Source organism: Lissotriton vulgaris, chromosome 5 (assembly GCF_964263255.1).
Source record: "Lissotriton vulgaris chromosome 5, aLisVul1.2, whole genome shotgun sequence".
Lineage (NCBI taxonomy): Eukaryota > Metazoa > Chordata > Amphibia > Caudata > Salamandridae > Lissotriton > Lissotriton vulgaris.
This window is the reverse complement of record NC_141693.1, coordinates 1,448,227,506-1,448,246,550: the sequence shown is the minus strand read 5'-3', so window position 1 is coordinate 1,448,246,550 and position 19,045 is coordinate 1,448,227,506.

Genomic DNA, 19,045 nt, shown 5'->3' with positions numbered 1-19,045 from the left:
CTTTGGTTGCTTACTTGCCGGATATACAAGACTGCTTTCAAGAGTAGACCGCAATAAAGAGTACTGGTGTGGAACTGCAAGTATGAGGAAGGACTTGCAGACTAAGAATCTGGTCAACTTTGGCAGGGAAGAGTTAAGGATATTGAGAGTGGCTCCTTCTGCTTCATGAGAAGGCCCAAGTACCAGTGGAGCAACACCGTCAACCTCTACTGCACAGCCTAATATTCGTCCCCAATTTGGAACACTTTAAGAGAAAAAGTAAGAAAGTTGGGAGCTTTGTATGCCATTCTAATACCTAATCATCCATTAGTTATACAGAGATCCACCCTGTATCAGACCCATCCTTACAAGTGTGACTTGAACATTATCTGCCACCGAAAACCTCTCAAGTACTTATATCTGTTACTTTTTTACTTCGTCGACTAGTCGTATTGAGAGTATTTACCTTAACGTTATCCGTTAAAAATTTGTGAATCTCTATGGCTTCCGACAACTAGTTCATGCCATATTTGAGACATCGGTGTAATCAGCGGGAACAGGAGGATATACTTTCTTCAACCTCAGAAATTTGCTGCTGACTTATTTAACATTCTGCAAACTGAAAAAAGAGTTCAAAATGTATATGTTGTGCATATGTCCGTGATTAATTTTAATGTACATAAAAATATTTGTTCTGAATAGTTTTGGGGTTGAAAAGCAATCACCAGAGGTTATATTTGGCAAGCAAAATAGGAAATAGCATTGCATTATACAAATGTTAGGGCGAGATTGGTCACTCACTTCATTTACAAACTCCTGGCCTTGATCTGGTAGAACCCTTTTTGGACTTGATCTAGAAATTGAGAAATAAACATCAGGAAAAATTGAAAGACACGTCTTCAAATAGAAAAATTCAAAACAACATTTTCGTCTATAAGACTATCACAATGGACATTTATATGTTTATAAAAATATTTGAAGAAGCAAGAAAAATTATAACTCATACATTGTAAATTTGAAATGACATATTTGACCACTAAAATCGGCAGGACTTGCTTATTTTTTCATTTTGTCGATATCAGAATGACAACTAATTCCATCAAAACATGACAACAGCACAGTTATCTGTCTGCAAACACATGCAATTCACAAATACTTATCTCAGAATGCTTTTCTTACATGAAATGTTGAGGTAAAACCTGATAACTCCTTTAGGTACATTGCAATTTTCGGCTGATAGCATATGGAGAACAGTTAGTGGATCTGGTATGTCGAGTGGTTGACCACCATCTGTTATAGTGCTTGGGCAGTAATAAACAGTACGTCCCATGGTTGAGATATCTGTATAATGAGATAGAACAGGGGACAAATCAAGTTTAAGGTTATTAAAAAACTTGGAGAGCGTGCTAAAATACAACATTGGCCAATCGATTACATGTGCAGTGCATGGGGAGGAAGTAGCACGTGGCGCACTACTTAAAAAAATTAAAAGCGGCAGGATTAAGATATTTGTCCAGCAACATCGGGTAGCAAGGCAAGATATTAGAGGTATAAGAGCTGGAAACTGTGCTAAAATACAGCATTGCCGAAAACATCACTTTTGCAATGCATGGGGCACGTGACGTACTACTTACACGAGAAAAACTACATCGCATTCAGTTTAGCAGCACGTAGCACACTGCTGCAGGAACTGTCACGTGGCGCTTGGCAAATTAAAGAAACGTGGCAGAATTAAGTGATTTGCACAAAACAACGGATAGCAAATCAAGTTTAACATTATTAAAAAACATGGAGAGCTTGCTAAAATACAACATTGGCCAATTGATTACAAGTGCCGTGCATGGGGAGGAAGCAGCACGTGGCGCACTACTTTCAAAAATTAAAGGCAGCAGGATTAAGTGATTTTCCCAGAAACTTCGCCTAGTAAAGCAACATATTGGAGGAATAAGAGCTGGAAATCGTGCTAAAACACACTATTGCCGGAAAAATTACTTTTGCAATGCTTGGGGCACGTGATGCACTACTTACACGAGAAAAACTACATTGCATTAACTTGAACAGCACGTAGCACACTGGTGCGGGAACGACCACATGGCGCTTGCCAAATTAAAGAAATGCCGCAGGATTACGTGATTTGCCCAGAATCAAAAGTTACGAAGTCAACTTTAACGATATAAAAAAGCAGCAAAGCGTGCTTAAAAACAACATTGTCAAATCGAACAAAAATGTGCATTTACTCTGTATTTAAAGATCATTCAAATGAATTAATTTAATTACTCTTAAAAAAAACGCTCACCTACGAAGAAGTGGATATGAAAACTATCAATGGCTGTGACTGCAGAATAGAAAAAGCTCAAGAAGATTGGCAGGTTATAAATGCTTTGCAGAAAGATGATTGGTTGAGCATGATGTCACTGGATGTGAGAGCTGTGATTGGGCATGTTGTAATTGAGCATGCGCAAATAAAATGAAATATGTTAGGGATACATAGCCAGATGATTGGACGTTTTGTGAGCATGCGTAACATTAACCCGCATGCGCTACCACAAACATGCACTCGCAAAGTGAAGGCAACTCCTAGGGGGTACATACACAGATGGAGTTCGGACAGGGTTGGATTGGGATTAAAAATCGGCCCGAGCACGGTAAAAAAAGTGGCCCATATTTGATATTGCCTTTGCAAAACACTGTATAAAAGTGAGTCCGCTATTGGTCAGGCTCCCTGCCCCCGCTCAATAAGCATATGTTAATGGGCCGGCCCCAGCAAGAGAAAGGGAATGACACCTCTGCCCATTGATAAAAGAGAAGTAGTAATTGAGGCGCATCTGCCTCCAGAAAGGCCACTCAGGTACCCACTGGGCCGCTGGCGGCATCCGAATAACGCAGAAACTGCCAAATCGTCCCAAGGCTGCTCAAAAAAGCAGCACACAGCTGGAACTGGACATCGGCCCCTCGGGCATTGTACAAGTGCCCGCGTTACCAATCCGAAGCTGAGTTCGGATGTCGATAGAACACCGGCTCCCACAGGAGACGGAAAGCCAGCAGGACTGTGGGGGAATTGAAGACCCTCCTAAGGTCCCCAACGGTGACTGACAAAATAAATAAAAGAAAAAGGCCGTCCCCGGGGAATGGGGTCCCCGGGGCTTTGAAGAGGCTTCAGGAGGGGGGCTATGCAGCCCTCCTCCATAAAATAATAATATATAATTAGCCATATCCTGGGGCCTGGGGACCCCGGTGCCCGGAACTGGCCACAGCAGGGGGGCCACGCGGCCCTCTTCCCATAAAAAAATTGAATACGGATACTCTGCTTATTGTCAACGTATCATAAGCGCACCCTTCTGATCACGCGCTAAAGGCTAGTTGGCTGTAAAGTGGTTGTCAACCTTCAAAAGTAGAACTGTTGGCAGCCATTTTATGCCTCAGTACAAGGGAGGATGAAGAAGCGTGTGAAATGTGTGTTTCAAACGTGAAAATGGGGAGGGTAGACACACCCTGATCCTCTAGGTCTGCTCAAGGGGTCCCCTTGGCCCCTAATTTATTTATTTTTTTGGGTAAAATCGCGTGGTGCGCGTATGATCCGCGCATTCTATTGATATAAAAAAAAAAAGGAGAGAGACGTGGGCTTCCGCGCGTCTTTGGTAATTTGCATTCTTTCAACTGTTTAGAGGAGATGCAGCAGTGCTGGATGCAGGATGCACCATTGAGTAAGAAAAGGTAACAATAACACTATTTACCTGCTAAGTGAATTTCCTTTCATAGGCTAACACTGACTGGTTTCACTTGCAAATTCTTCTAAGTGTGCAGTTTTGGAACTTTAAAATATTCACCTAAAATCATCCGAACAACGAATTCCCATTTACTCACCTGTTATTAGGAGAGAAACCAGTGCTGCATCTTTTAGCCCAGCACTAACCCTGAAAAGTAGTTCTAAGTATACTTACAAGTAACTTGTATTTTCTTCCATAGGAATCCCCTTCCTATAAAAAAAATTATATATTTAGGTTTGCAGATCAGTTTCTAGGGGATGGTGTCCAGGGCCCAAAAAAAGTAAAAGGAAGGGGGGCCACATAATGTAATATCATTTAAAAAATAAAATATCTAAAAATAAATAGTTTAAAAAAATTGTAAATCAGTATAAAAAAAATAAATATAAGAATAAATATATTTAAAAATTGGCATTTACAAAACCTTTCAAATTCACTGAAAAAACATAGGTTTCAGACATGTTATAGTTAGGAATTATCATTTAAAAAACCTTTGAAATTCACCGAAAAAAACATAGGTTTCAGACATGTTATAGTTAGGAATTAGCATTTAAAAAACCTCATAAATTCACTGAAAATAACACAGGTTTCAGGGGTGTTATAGTTAGTTGGACATTTTACTCGTACAAAACCATTGAAATTCCCCCGTTATAGTTAGTTGTACTAACTATAACTCACGCGCCCGCAATACACTGCTGAGGATGTCACATATTACATCATTCATGACATGGTCAGTGACATCACTGATGACATCACTGATGACATCTCAAATGACATCACTGATGAGATCATCCACATAACAATCTGATACATTTTATCATTCACTAGTATAACTTTTTAACACTCATTATAAAATATGAAGTACCATACTTTAAAGCACTGACACACTAATAAAAGTTTATAGAAAGCCACTTAGTGATTCCTAGATCTACACATACATTTAAACACTTCCTATAGATTCACTCATAATTGGTAACAAAGATCAATACAACACTATTAAATATACTTATACACCTACATCAACATTACGCACCAGCTTACATCATATCCAGTTATTCAGTTATGCTACTCACTTATGCAAACAGTTGATCATACTTATATTTACTAAGGTACACACTTACACAAAGACCACTTTATTTATTCATGTAGATAGTAACTCATACTTAGTGTGTTATAAAATCACTATTTCAAGTATACAGTTATCCATACGGCACTCATACAATCACTGAGTCTTATGTATACTTATTTATATACAATAACTGTCACATGCACTGCCTTTTCTATTTCTAGTTTGTTGGACATGTAGTATTGAGAAATATATTTACTCATCATTACACCTATAAAGAGATTCACTCACCTAAACAACTGTTTCCACATACAGTCTTAACCTCATATACCTACTAAATCAATTATTCACACATCGTTGGACAGTCACACACCTCCCACCCAACCACACACACATTCATTCACTATTACATACAAATACTCACTTAACTAATTAATAACTAATATACACTTTCACATAGCTATTAACCAACTTATGTAGTACTTTACACATCAAGAGATAGAGTGATACAGATATTTACACATTTTAATCAGTATTTTATATATTTAGTGAGACACTTTATATTAATCATTTAGATAGTCATTCACTCTGCTACTAAATTCTCCATTCAGTCACTTATAAATCAATTCAGACTTCAAGGCAGATTGCTATATATATATATATATATATATATATATATATATATATATATTCACTGAAAAAACCATAGGTTTGACACATGTTATAGTTAGCTGGAAATTTTACTGACATAAAACCAATGAAATTCCACGTTATAGTTAGTTGGACTCACTATAACTTGCGCGTGCAATGCACTGCTGATGACGTCACATATTACATCACTCATGACATGGTCAGTGACATCACTCATGACATCACTGATGACACCATCCAGTGAATATGTGTCTTTCTGAAAAATAAATATTAGTGAGTAATGTTTAAATATTTAAATATATATATTAGTGTTTCACTTTGTGTATAAGTGGCTACATGTGTTGGTAAGTAGCTACATGCGTATGTATATGGTTATTGGATGTTTCTCTTAGTATCAGTATGAGTGTCTATATAGTTTGGTGGAGGTATTACTTAGCACATAGATGCATGAGTGACTGACTCTCTGTTTGTATGTGTTTTGAAGACAGCATATGTGCAGGAGTGTATGGGTGGATGAGTGTGTATATGTGGTTGTTAGTGAGTGAATGACTGTCTCACTAGTGTCTTTATCAGTAACGACATATGTTTTAATCTAGTATATGTGAATATTGATGTATATAAGTGAGTATATGTGAGAGTAAGAGATTGAAAGAGTTCCTGTTTAAATAAGTATGTGTTTCTATAAGTGATTGTTTAAGAGAATAAATATGTGTAATTTTCAATAGAAGTAAGGTGGAAGTGTGTGTATAACTCTATATTCAAATAAATGGATGTTCAATAGTTTATTTGCACGTGTGAGTATGTGTGTGAGTAACTTTTCGATGATTGTCGGTGTGTAACAGGATGTATAGGTGTATCACTTCATATGATGAGTGAGTATATGTATGAGTGGATGTGTATATAGATGGTGGAATTACTGAATTACTTGTTGTAACTGATATGGGTATCTGCATTTTTTTTAAATTTCAGTTTCTATTTTTGAATATGTGTTTCAAGGGATACATTACAGTGAAAGGAGGTCTGTCACTATGTCACAAGGATGGTGTCATCAGTGATGTCATGAATGATGTCACTGACCATGTCATGAGTGATGTAATATGTGACGTCATCAGCAGTGCATTGCACGCGCAAGTTATAGTGAGTCCAACTAACTATAACGTGGAATTTCATTGGTTTTATGTCAGTAAAATTTCCAGCTAACTATAACATGTGTCAAACCTATGGTTTTGTCAGTGAATTTCATAGGTTTTTTAAATGCTACTTCCTAACTATAACGTGTGTAAAACCTATGGTTTTTTCTGTGAATTTCATTGGTTTTTAAAATGCTAATTCAGAAAAATGTCGTGTATGCAACCTATACTTTTGGCAATAAAGTTCTGGCAATATTTTTTTCGAAAACAAGCCGTTTTCTTCACTGTTCAAGTTGCATAGAGACTCCTTGTAAAGCAATACAGAATTTGAAAGTCTGTACCTTGCCTTTTTTTAAACACATTAAAATTTGTCTGTAAATAAAAATAGCCTTACTAAACTTTTGTGCGCGACCCGGTGTGCGCACTCTCGGCAACAGTTGTCAATAAAATGGATATCGCATTTCCAGGCTTTCGTGCGCGACCGAGTGCGCGCACCGGCCTATATATTTCGTAAAAACCTTGCGATTTGAACTTATTGAATTTCTTCATACACCCCTCAAAGAACTTATAGTACGTCAAAGAGACTGTACCTAGACTTCTTTTTTATTCTTATGAAACTTTTCAGTAAATGGAGCCGAATGTCTTTTTAAACTTTCGTGCGTTACAGGATGTACACACCTTGGTATTTTTTTTAGAAATATAAAACGTTTCATACTTTAACAATTGTGTGCTTAAATCCAGCTCAGAAGATATACAAAATCAGGATGGTAGTTGGTTCAACCCGGACCGTTTATTAGAGGTAGATCGTCCGACTCCACCGGAGGACACCCCTAATAAAAAGGACATATATATAAAATGCGGACTAGCCGCTGTATCGTGCTAGCAAACTATAACATATAAATCGTTAGAAAAAACAAAAGGAATCGAGCAAAATCAGTAGGCCACTGATGAGATCTTTTTTTGACCTCGCTAAAATAGAAAAATTAGGAATAACCCCTCATGAGAAATATGAAACTAGTGAGAGGAACCGAGCTCGACGCCATGATGGCTGCAAGACAGCTCGGCTCCGCCGCCCACCCCACCCAAAATAACGACAAATATTATAAAGATACACAACACACCAGCAAAGTAACAGGGTAAAACGTTTTATTAAATAACTATTTACATGGCAGCCTACTGCAACATGAAAACAACACTTTCAATTGGTTCTTAATAGTTTCAATTCTGTAATTTACACGCAGCACTCCACCCACTTCCCTCACTATCTTTTCTACTCTCAAGAGAGAACAACGTCCTACATCTTTCGGAAGTCTTTGGTGAAATGGCTACCGTATCTCATTCATCTTCCGAATCTGACCAAAATGATCGACTACCTTTAATAAGAAAAAATAAATCTTTCATCTGGCAATTTTTCACTTATCCTGAAGATCAAAAGAAAGTGAATGCACCAAAAGTAACCTGCACGATATGTGACTTGGTTCTCTCAAGAAGAAATCCAGCAAAAAAATATTCCTTTTCCATACATACCATGGTGCGGCATGTCAAACAAGTGCACCCTCTGCAATTTGCAGAGGCAACGACAAGAGCCCTGGCCACGCTATTACCATTAGAGGTGGCCAGCACATCTTCTGATCGACGACCTGTATCTCCATCGAGTGCAGAGATGGACTTCAGATATTTAACTATATATGGTCTATAACCTATGGTTTTTTCAGTGATTTTCTTTGGTTTTTTAATAGCAAATATCAAAAGCTTTTTTGTGGAAAATGACTAAAATTAGGTATACATAAGCGGCGTTCATTTATGTTCACCACAGCCATTGTTAAAAGTAAAGTGAAAGTCCAACCAATTTGTCCACAATTTGAGAAAGCACGGAAACATGTGTATAAATCTGTTTCTGCTTACATGAGAGACTTTAGAATGGGTTCAATATACAACAATAACTTACGTTACAACATGCAAGACATCTACAGAGGAGAAGGTGTGCACTTCTCAGATGAGGGGAATAGAATATTCCTCCTGAATTTAAGACTGTGCATTTGAACCTACTTGTAGGTACCTAAATGAGCCACAGAACCAAATAGCTCTTTTCAGAGCTGCCCTACCTCTGATCATTCAAAACGATTATCTTTTTCTAACTTTTTTCACTATTTTTCACCACAGTACGCTCCCCGGTACGCTTACCGGTCCGCGTACCGGGCGCTCCCCCGTGAATTGTTTTTTCTTCTTTTTTTTATTTTTTGCCTATATGAGCGTCCTAAGCCCCCATCAGAAAACCTAGAGGGTCAGGAAGTGTCTACCGTGCCCCCTTCTACCCATTCCGAACATTGTTTGCCCTCCATCTTGTGTCTCAATTCTACCGTAACTCAAAATGGAGGACTCCCGTAATGCTGCCGGTACGCGTACCGGGGCGCGCACCGGTAAGCGCTCAATAAAAAAAGGTGGGAAAGTAATTTACAGAAAAACCACTGGAGACACTTACACCAAATATAGAATAAGCCCTACTACATAGCAGTCCCTACCATTTACCCAAATTTGATAGAATTCCATTGAGACATTTATGCTGTATGCCTGACTAAATATCCTGAGGTAAATTACATGACAAAAACACATATGAAGTGTTAGAATTGACAACCAATTAAAATGTTACTTTCATTTTCTACTATTATTTCATGACATTTGATTGGTTATGTACCTGAATATATATAAAGAAAGAGAGAGAAACACAGCCATTTTGACTACTACTTCCTGAAGTACATTTCAAGAGCATTTTCACTGACAACTTAAACTTCTTTTTGAAAGGTAAGATGTTATTTTAAAAATTTGAAAGGAGAACTATGTTATGCACTTTAAATTAATGTAGGAAAACGTTTTGTGATAGTTATATACTGTCCCTCTATAAGAGTTAGTCATTGAGAAAGGCTTAAATATTTAAATTATTGATTGAGTTAGGCTTCTGTGGTATAATTATGAATTTACTTAGGCTTCATCACAGGCACTTTTTAATAGTTCTACTTCCTGCCTGAAACCATACACTGCCCAAAGATAACTTCACTGTTAAAAACTCACAAGTACCTGTCTGAACTTAAACCCAACAGTGCCCTATCTATACTGATATATTTTTTTTAATGAAATTTACAGCAAGAAAATGGAAGCTCAACAAAAAGAAAATAATATTTCATTTGAAATTAAGATTGAAAACATTCCTAAGGAAGAAAATGACGAAATAGACTTTTTGGATGACTCTGTAGACCAAGAATTAATTCAATGTGTTGAAGAATGTGAATCATGGAATGATAAGGAGGACATACCAGATGAATTAATGTTGCAAATTCTTTTAGATTTTGAAAAATCAGAACAATAAATTTAAATTATGAAAAGTTAAAATTGTTTGAGACATTATTCTTTTTTATATGAAAATTATGAAATAGTACCCAAAAAGATATAATATAAAGTGTGACTTAAAATATACTGTGCAACTTTTTTGTGTTACATAGTAAGTTTGCTCATAGTTACTTCCTTTCTCCAACTATATTATCTCCAATGTGTATTTAACATCTCTTTATCATCTCCTGCCTCCATATTGTTTCTGCTTTCCTGACAGACTATGGTATGAATTCCATATACCAAAATAACTTCTGAAACAACATGCAAGATATCTACAAAGGAGACGGTGTATATTAATTTTTAGACTCTACATTGGTACCTACATGTTGCTACTTAAATTAAAAAAAACAAAAAAAAACAACAAAAAGAACAATCAATAAACATACAATATTTGTAAAGTCTATCTTTCTTTTTTCCCCATAGTACGCTCCCCGGACCGCTTCCCGGTGCGCGTACCGGGCGCTCCCCCAGCAAAAAAAACATCAAAAAAAAAATGTTGCCCCGCGGGGCCCTTTTAAAGCCCCCACATCAAACCTAGGGGGTCAAGGAGGATCTACTCTGCCCCCTTATGGTCATTTCCCCCTTTGTTTTGGCCACCTCTTGTATCTCGATCCTACCGAGACACAAGATGGCGGCCGCTCCGGACTGTTTCGAATGTTTACAGACACCCGAGAGCCAATCAGCTTTCCGTGCGCAAGTCGCGTGGCGCGCCCGGTGCGCTCCCCGGTGCGCGTACCGGGGCGCGCTTAGAGATATATATATTTTTTTGAACCTAAATTACTCAAAATCCACTAAAGCACATATCTTGAGACCTAGCAAAGGCACATCGGACTAACAGTCCCGACAATTTTGCCAAGTTTCATAGAAATCCATTCTGCTGTTCGAGCTAAAAGTGAGTCCAACCGCCCTATGGAAAACTCAATGTTAAAAACACATTTTGGGACCCCCTTTTTTCTCGCCCCCCACTTCAAGAAACCCCCCAAACTTTCACGGGACGCTCAGAAACAAAATGTGCCATTTTCCTGAAAATTTCAGCCAATTCCGTCCTTCAACGCCAAAGTTATTCAACATAGAATTTTCAGAAATCCCTATTCAAAAAAATCCTAACTATATATACCTACTGGCGACCGCCAGTAGGTAATATGTATATATATATATATATATATATATATATATATATATATATGTATGTATGTATGTATCTATGTATGTCTTGCACGTCCATTCTGAGTTTAGTTATTGTGAATGCTCATGAGTGAGTGCTTGTCCTTTCTGAGTCTAAGCCATCTAAGCCATCTTGTTCCCCTTTGGATCCCTTTTCTCCTCTGACTTCTTGTGTAATCCTGGGCAGTGCTGTACTCCTCATTCTGCTTACGTTGTCTACCTAGTCGCCAGCCTTGCCCAAGTCTCAGACAGTCCCAGTCTCAGTCCCTGACAGAATGACCAACCACCAGTCCCTGACAAGTTCAGCTCGGGAATAGATTTAGACAGGCCATCACACACTTTTTTCATATGCGTAGCTGAATCCCTGCAAATACAAACAATATCACTCCAATCTTTGTTGAACTTGGTAAGAACGTTTTGCAACACCAATCCAAGTGACACTGTATTCTATGTTTTCCAAAGGGCTGGTGACATATTTTCACCGTTATCCAATATGCTTGGTAACAGCACTCTTTTCACATATACCTGTCACTACACCTTGCATTGAATGTTTAAAGCCTGGGGTGTTTCGCAATTCACCTATTATCAATACTGACTCCCTAGAGAAAGGAGCTGATGTTTGAAAGGGTTTCTTCCATTCTCTGTCTGTGGATAAATGTGATTGTGCATATTGGGAAAGATTCTTATGAAACCAGCCATTTTACCTGGATACACGTCTGAAGGAGCATCGCCAGCAAGGCAGGGGTGAGTATTTGGGGAGGGTGACTTTGGCTGGGAGCGGATGCAGGTGTACAGAGCCTGTGGCAGTGGTGGCCCATGTGATGTTCGTGTGGTGGTGCTGTGCTGTGTCATGTGTGTGGCTGCTGGAATGTGTGCCAGTGTCAGGCATTGGGCCAAACTGCTCTTACAAAGCTGATCCTCCCTGCTGTGCTTTATCATAGCCAGATGTGTTGGGATCTACATGGTCATTCAGCATTGTGATAGTGTGGGGAATCTATTAGGGGTGAAAAGCAGGGTCAACTATCTGAGTGTGACATCATGTATGCCTACTTTGCATGCACCATGATCGGTGAGGCCCACACATCTGACAACAAGGTGCCCCAGAGTAGACGCAGTGCTTGTTATGGCCAACTTGACATTGTGGACTGTCATGTCCTGATAGGTGTGTGTGTTGTCCCGTCCTGTTCCCTGAAGGTCTGTCAGTGGCAATGAGTGTTGTCCCCACATCTTGTCCCTAGGTGTGTGCAGGGCAAGTTGTGTGTCTTTTACGCTTCATCCACGGCAGGGTGTTGTGCTGTGTGACCTCAACATGGCTCACTTATGGCAGATATTCCGGGTTACAGGCACTGTTGTGGTCTATTTAGTGTGTTGCTGCAATGTGATTGCAAGGTGTGGTGGTCCCCATGTTGATTTGGGCATCTCCTGTACTGCATTGTTCGGATTGATTTGTCCTGATGATGACACTAACACAACCCTGCATCTGTCTCTCATGCAGAATCGCCAATGGACACGAAGGGACCGGAAGCTGGAAACCAGTGGTGGCGAAAGTAGCACCACAGCTGCACCGGAGGCCAGTGACACAGAGCTCACCAGTGCATCTGAGGGGTACCGTAGTATGCAGGAGGAATCCGTGGCTGAGACACAGAGTACTACATCATCTGATGCCAGTGGTGATGCTTCCATGTTGGCAGGCATAGGGGATGGGGAGTCTGCAACATCATCTACCACACAGTGACCAGTGCCCAGTCTCCCATCCACTTCATCTGGTGCTGCCCTTGTCCGTGTCAGTAAGAGGGGATGAGTTACCTTCACACTTGGCACCGCTGAGCCTGCACCTGTCCCCCCTGCTGCCCTCAGTGCAGAGTGTGTAGGGCTCCTGCGCCAGTTTTGTGTGGGTCAGACAGCCTTGCTCAATGCCTTCAGTGACCATGACAAGAAATTAGGCCAGGTGATTGCCTACATGGAGGGCATACACTCTGATGTGGGTGGGCTACACCGTACAGTCCAGGCTTTGTCATCCTCAGTGACGTCTGCCCTTCAACAGGCACATGCTCCCATTCCTGCTTAGGGGCCTTTGTCCACCCCCCAGTCAGTGGCCACATCAGATGACATTGACCACAGTTCGCATGCGTCACAGACACGATACAGCACAAGTAGCACACAGCAGACACAACTCAAGCGGTCCCGGCCAGAGACACCATCCCCACAGAAGAGCAGAGCCACCACAGAATGCAAAGACAAGAGCCCGTCATGGAAGAGCAAGGACGAAAAAGCAATGAGGCTGACATCAGGCTCACATGCCTCAGAGGCATCACCAGCAAAGGACTCTACTGTCCCAAACACTTCACACAGAGCTTGGCGTGCAGTGTCTGTGCCCACTGAGGAGGTGGTGTATGGCAAGGGTACACCTAGTAAGGGCATATGGCCACATCCTTCCACCACATCAACTCTAATTCCAAGCCCAGTGAAGCAGGTGGAGGAGGGCACTGTAGGGGCTAGCCCTGGCAAAGTGGCAAAGGAGGGCACTGTAAGTGGGACACCTGGCAAAGAGACAAAGGAGGGCACTGTAAGTGGTACACCTGGCAAGCAGGGGAAGGTGGTCCAGAGGAGTAGCCAGTCAAAGCGTTCCGCAGGATCCAGCACGTAACCAGAGGGAGTGCCAGTGTCTGCACCTGATGCGGGACAGTTGGTGTGTGTGCCTGTTGTCTCATCCCCAGTTCCCATTAACCCCAGGACAGGGAAGCCATTTCGTATTCCCAAGAAGTGGAAGGGCACCCCTCCAACCTCTCCCTCCCACCCACAGGTCTGCATGATTCCACCTCCACGTGCCACTATACCACCTGGTCCAAACAGCCCTCCTGAATACCAATCCACTGCTAGCCCTACATCCCCTGAGCCTCGGTCTCCCCAGTCACGTTTTCCTGCTGTCCCCGACACACAGCCAGCTCCAAGTCCACCTGACAATCAAATGTGAGTGGCAGTCCCCCTCATACCCCTGTCTCTCATACAGGTGTGCTAGTCCTGCCCATTGTTTGCCACCTGGGTGTGTTGCTGTTCATGGAAGGGTATGGTCAAACACACTCACTGTGCAACTTCTCATGTCCTGACTCTGTATTTGTCCCTGGCAACCTAATTTGCCCTTCACTGCTTTGTTGTACTCTACCCTGTGCCATGGTCACTGGCCCTGTTGCTCTGCTGTGTTGTACTCTCACCTGTGCCATGGACACTGGCCCTGTTGCTCTGCTGGTTGTACTCTCCCCTGTGCCATGGGCACTGGCCCTGTTGCTCTGCTAATTTGTACTCTCCCCTGTGCAGCCTCTCATGTAGTTGCTGTTTATTAATTTATTTATTTTGGAATTTTATAAAGCGCTTAGTTACGCTCTCCGGCGTGTCCCTGCGCTGAGATTGAGTATGTGGGGGGGAGGGGTGGAAATTTAAGGCAGTGCTAGGCGAAACAGGTGTGTTTTGAGGGCTCTGCGAAATTTGGCCTCAGAAGGTTCAAGGCGTAATGCAGTCGGTAATAGATTCCAATTCTTGGCTGCAAGAAGTCTGAACGATCTGCCCCCCATGCGGGCTCTGCGGATTTTAGGGACTGTGACCAGGCCAGTGCCAGAAGATCTGAGCATTCGCTCTGATCTGTAGGGGATGATAAGAGAGTTAAGGGGGGCAGGTGCTCTACCTCCCAGAATGCGATGGCATATGCAAAGGGCTTTGAAATTGATCCTATCACGGATCGGCAGCCAATGAAGGGACTTTAGAGCAGCTTTAGATGAAGTTCGCCTGGGAAGCCTTAGCACCAGCCGGGCTGTCGCATTCTGTAATACTTGGAGGCGGTTGAGACTGCTGGCCGTACTGCCCATGTAGAGGAGATTGGCATAATCAAGTCTCGATGTTACCAGGGCGTGCACAAGGGTCTGTCTGTCACCAACAGGGTGCAGGTCAAGGACCTTACGTAAGGTCTTGAGTATCCCAAAGCACAGTCCCATTACCCGATTAATCTGGGGCGCAAATGACAGTTCTGAGTCAAATAGTACCCCGAGATTTTTGGCCTGTTGACATGGCACAGGGGTAGGGCCCAGACAGTCCGGCCACCATGCTGAGGACCACACAGATGGACCCCCCCCCCCCCCACCACGAGCACCTCGGTCTTGGAGCCGTTCAACTTCAGGCAGTTGTTAGACATCCAGGAGGCCAACTCCTGCATGCAAGCACTGAAGTCGGCAGCCGCAATTCCGGGCGCCCGTGATAGGGAAATGGCCAGCTGCGTGTCGTCCGCGTAAGATACAAGTTGGATATCATATCTTTCCACAATAGTGGCTACAGGGGAGGCGTAAAGGTTAAACAGGGTGGGGCTTAGGGCAGAGCCCTGGGGAACCCCTTGATCGAGATTGCACCTCCTGGAGTAGTGTTCACCCTGTCTAACCTGAAAGCCTCTCTCTGTCAGAAAGGACTGTATCCACCTGAGTGCCCTCCCATTGATTCCGCCCTTATTAAGACACTGTAGCAAGATGGCAGCACTTAGGTCGAGCAGGATGAGTGCTATAGTTTGTCCCTCATCTACCCCTTGCCTGATGGTCTCGGTGGCCAGGAGCAGCGCAGACTCCGTAGAGTGGCGTGGGCGGAATCCAAACTGAGTGGGGTGGAGAAGATTGGATTCATCCACAAAGGTCATAAGTTGAAGATTGACCACCTTTTCTGCTACCTTGGCCATGTAAAGGAGAAGGGATATAGGTCTCAGGTTGTCCATCCTATCCCAGCTGAGGTTCGTTTTCTTTTGCAGCGGGAGCACAATAGCTTGCTTCCACTTTTTAGGTACATTGCAGGTCCTAAAAGAGATATCAAGAACATCTCTAATGTACGGTTCTAAGGTTTCAATACTTCCTCCAAGAAGTTTCGGTGATGCCGGGTCGCAGGGAGACCCAGATTTAATAGAGCGGCAAATCCGCTGCAACTCATTCGAAGATGGAGTAATAAAATTGCCTAACCTATTTGTACCTTCATCTAATTTAAGATTTTCCCTGAACTCTGTTGCCTTTTCCTTACCCCCTGTAAAAGCGGAGTAGATATTAGCCACTTTATCAGAGAAATAGGTTGCAATGCGGTTGCAGGACTCAACTGAGCTCGAGGAAGGGTCGACAGAGGAGCTGCAAATGGCTGTGCCACCTGCCATGGACACTGGCCCTGTTGCTCTGCTGTGTTGTACTCTCACCTGTGCCATGGACACTGGCCCGGTTGCTCTGCTGTGTTGTACTCTCACCTGTGCAGCCTCCCATGTAGTTGCTGTACCACCTGCCATGGACACTGGCCCTGTTGCTCTGCTGTGTTGTACTCTCCCCTGTAATGTAAAGAGAGAGAGGAACCCCTTGAAGAGAACAAGGGAATTGGGGTATTAAACCTAAGTCAAAGAACAAATTGATTCCCTTGGGTTGTGTACAAGAAAAGCTGGAAATTAGCTATAACAAAGTAAAATTATACTACGCAAGTTAAAAATGTATACAAAATTAAGAGTACATAACAGTTTATTGAAACATTAAAATAGCATACAGTACACTTATAAATAATGTGAAAGCACAATTAAAAACAAATTTATATTTTTGTGACCTGCACAAAAGTGTGAGACAGACAAAACTAAATTGTAAAACATGGGACTTGAAAATTACAAAGCGTACATTCACAGAAAAAGTTTCAAGCAGCCCTGGTGTTATAACCTCACAATCTTATATACATCGGGGAGGAAAAACATGAATTGTACTTGAACTTGCGTCGACGCGTTTCGGTGGTTGTGCGTGTAATTCGGTGCCACCTTTGTCAAGACTGTTATTTTCGTTGTCTGTCATACAGTTGGATCCTCATAAATCTCCTGTAGGTTTCCTGTACGTGAAACTTCCTATATATTGTAGTGGCTGTGGTTGTCGGGTTGTCAGATTTCGTACCATCTGCGGGTAATTAGTGTCATTCCTATCCAGTAGCAATTTGAGGAATTGGTTCAAGTCCGTCAATCTGTGGACACTTTTATATGGCTAGCCGACCGCTGTGGCTGACATGCGTTGGGCTACACTTCTGAACCGGTTTCTAGCATTAGCCTAAGTAAACCATTCAATGTTTGGGGACAACTCGATTAGAAGATTGTTTATGGAGGCGCGGTGTGCTGCCTTGTCTTGGTTACTTCCTGGGATATTTGTGATCCTCAAGATAGTCGTATCCCCTGTTCAGGCTGTAGCGTGGCTTCACTACGGGTGTCTGTTTTTCATTCAGAAGTGTAGCCCAACGCATGTCAGCCACAGCGGTCGGCTAGCCATATAAAAGTGTCCACAGATTGACGGACTTGAACCAATTCCTCAAATTGCTACTGGATAGGAATGACACTAATTACCCGCAGATGGTACGAAATCTGACAACCCGACAACCACAGCCACTACAATATATAGGAAGTTTCACGTACAGGAAACCTACAGGAGATTTATGAGGATCCAACTGTATGACAGACAACGAAAATAACAGTCTTGACAAAGGTGGCACCGAATTACACGCACAACCACCGAAACGCGTCGACGCAAGTTCAAGTACAATTCATGTTTTTCCTCCCCGATGTATATAAGATTGTGAGGTTATAACACCAGGGCTGCTTGAAACTTTTTCTGTGAATGTACGCTTTGTAATTTTCAAGTCCCATGTTTTACAATTTAGTTTTGTCTGTCTCACACTTTTGTGCAGGTCACAAAAATATAAATTTGTTTTTAATTGTGCTTTCACATTATTTATAAGTGTACTGTATGCTATTTTAATGTTTCAATAAACTGTTATGTACTCTTAATTTTGTATACATTTTTAACTTGCGTAGTATAATTTTACTTTGTTATAGCTAATTTCCAGCTTTTCTTGTACACAACCCAAGGGAATCAATTTGTTCTTTGACTTAGGTACTCTCCCCTGTGCCATGGACACTGGCCCTGTTGCTCTGCTGTATTGTACTCTCCCCTGTGCCATGGACACTGGCCCTGTTGCTCTGCTGTGTTGTACTCTCCCCTGTGCCATGGGCACTGACCCTGTTGCTCTGCTGTGTTGTACTCTCACCTGTGCAGCCTCTCATGTAGTTGCTGTGCCACCTGCCATGGGCACTGGCCTTCCTGTTTGTACTTTGCCTGTGCAGATTATCTTGCATGTTGTGCCTTGCTCTTCTGTACTGTTGTTCTACTGTCACATCTGTGCAATATGTAAATAAAGACAGCTACTCATGTTGTCTGTATTGCAATTGTCCTTGCTGATTAAAGTTCTTTTGTTGTGTGTATTTGTTTGCTTGTGCCCCATGCTCTATGTGTTACTTCAACATTGCCAAGCTCTTTGGCCACATCACATTTGTAAACGGGGTGACAGAGTCTTCAGTCCATTCAGACACTGATACTAGTGTTATCGGTGATGGCTATTTTACCTGTGATGCAGTTCTCTTTTTAGTGGTTTGCTATTGTTGGCTACATTGTTGCCATGTCAGGTTAGGGGACACTGCCAGCACATGGTGTGATGCTGTGCACAGATTTGCATGCAGGCTGGGCAATGGCATGATGTATGTGTGTTATTCCTGGATATGTGCCCAGCTGTGTATTTGTATGGTCATTTTGTGTTGGCCCTTAGTCCTGGTCCCATGGCCAACATGAGATGTGTGCTCTTGGGTGGTGAAGAGGTGTGCAGTGTGAAGGGTGTGACTTTGTAGTGGTTATGGATGTGTGTGGGCCCATGGATTGTGATAGACACACATATGTCAGCCAGGAGTCGTGTGCCTGTTGTTTGGATTGTCCTGCCCTGTGTAAATGATGGTATGCACTTGTGTGAGTTGTCTGTTGTGCACTGTACAGTGTGTTGGTGTGTCCATGCACTTCTGTGTGACTGTTCCTTGTTGATTTTATCAC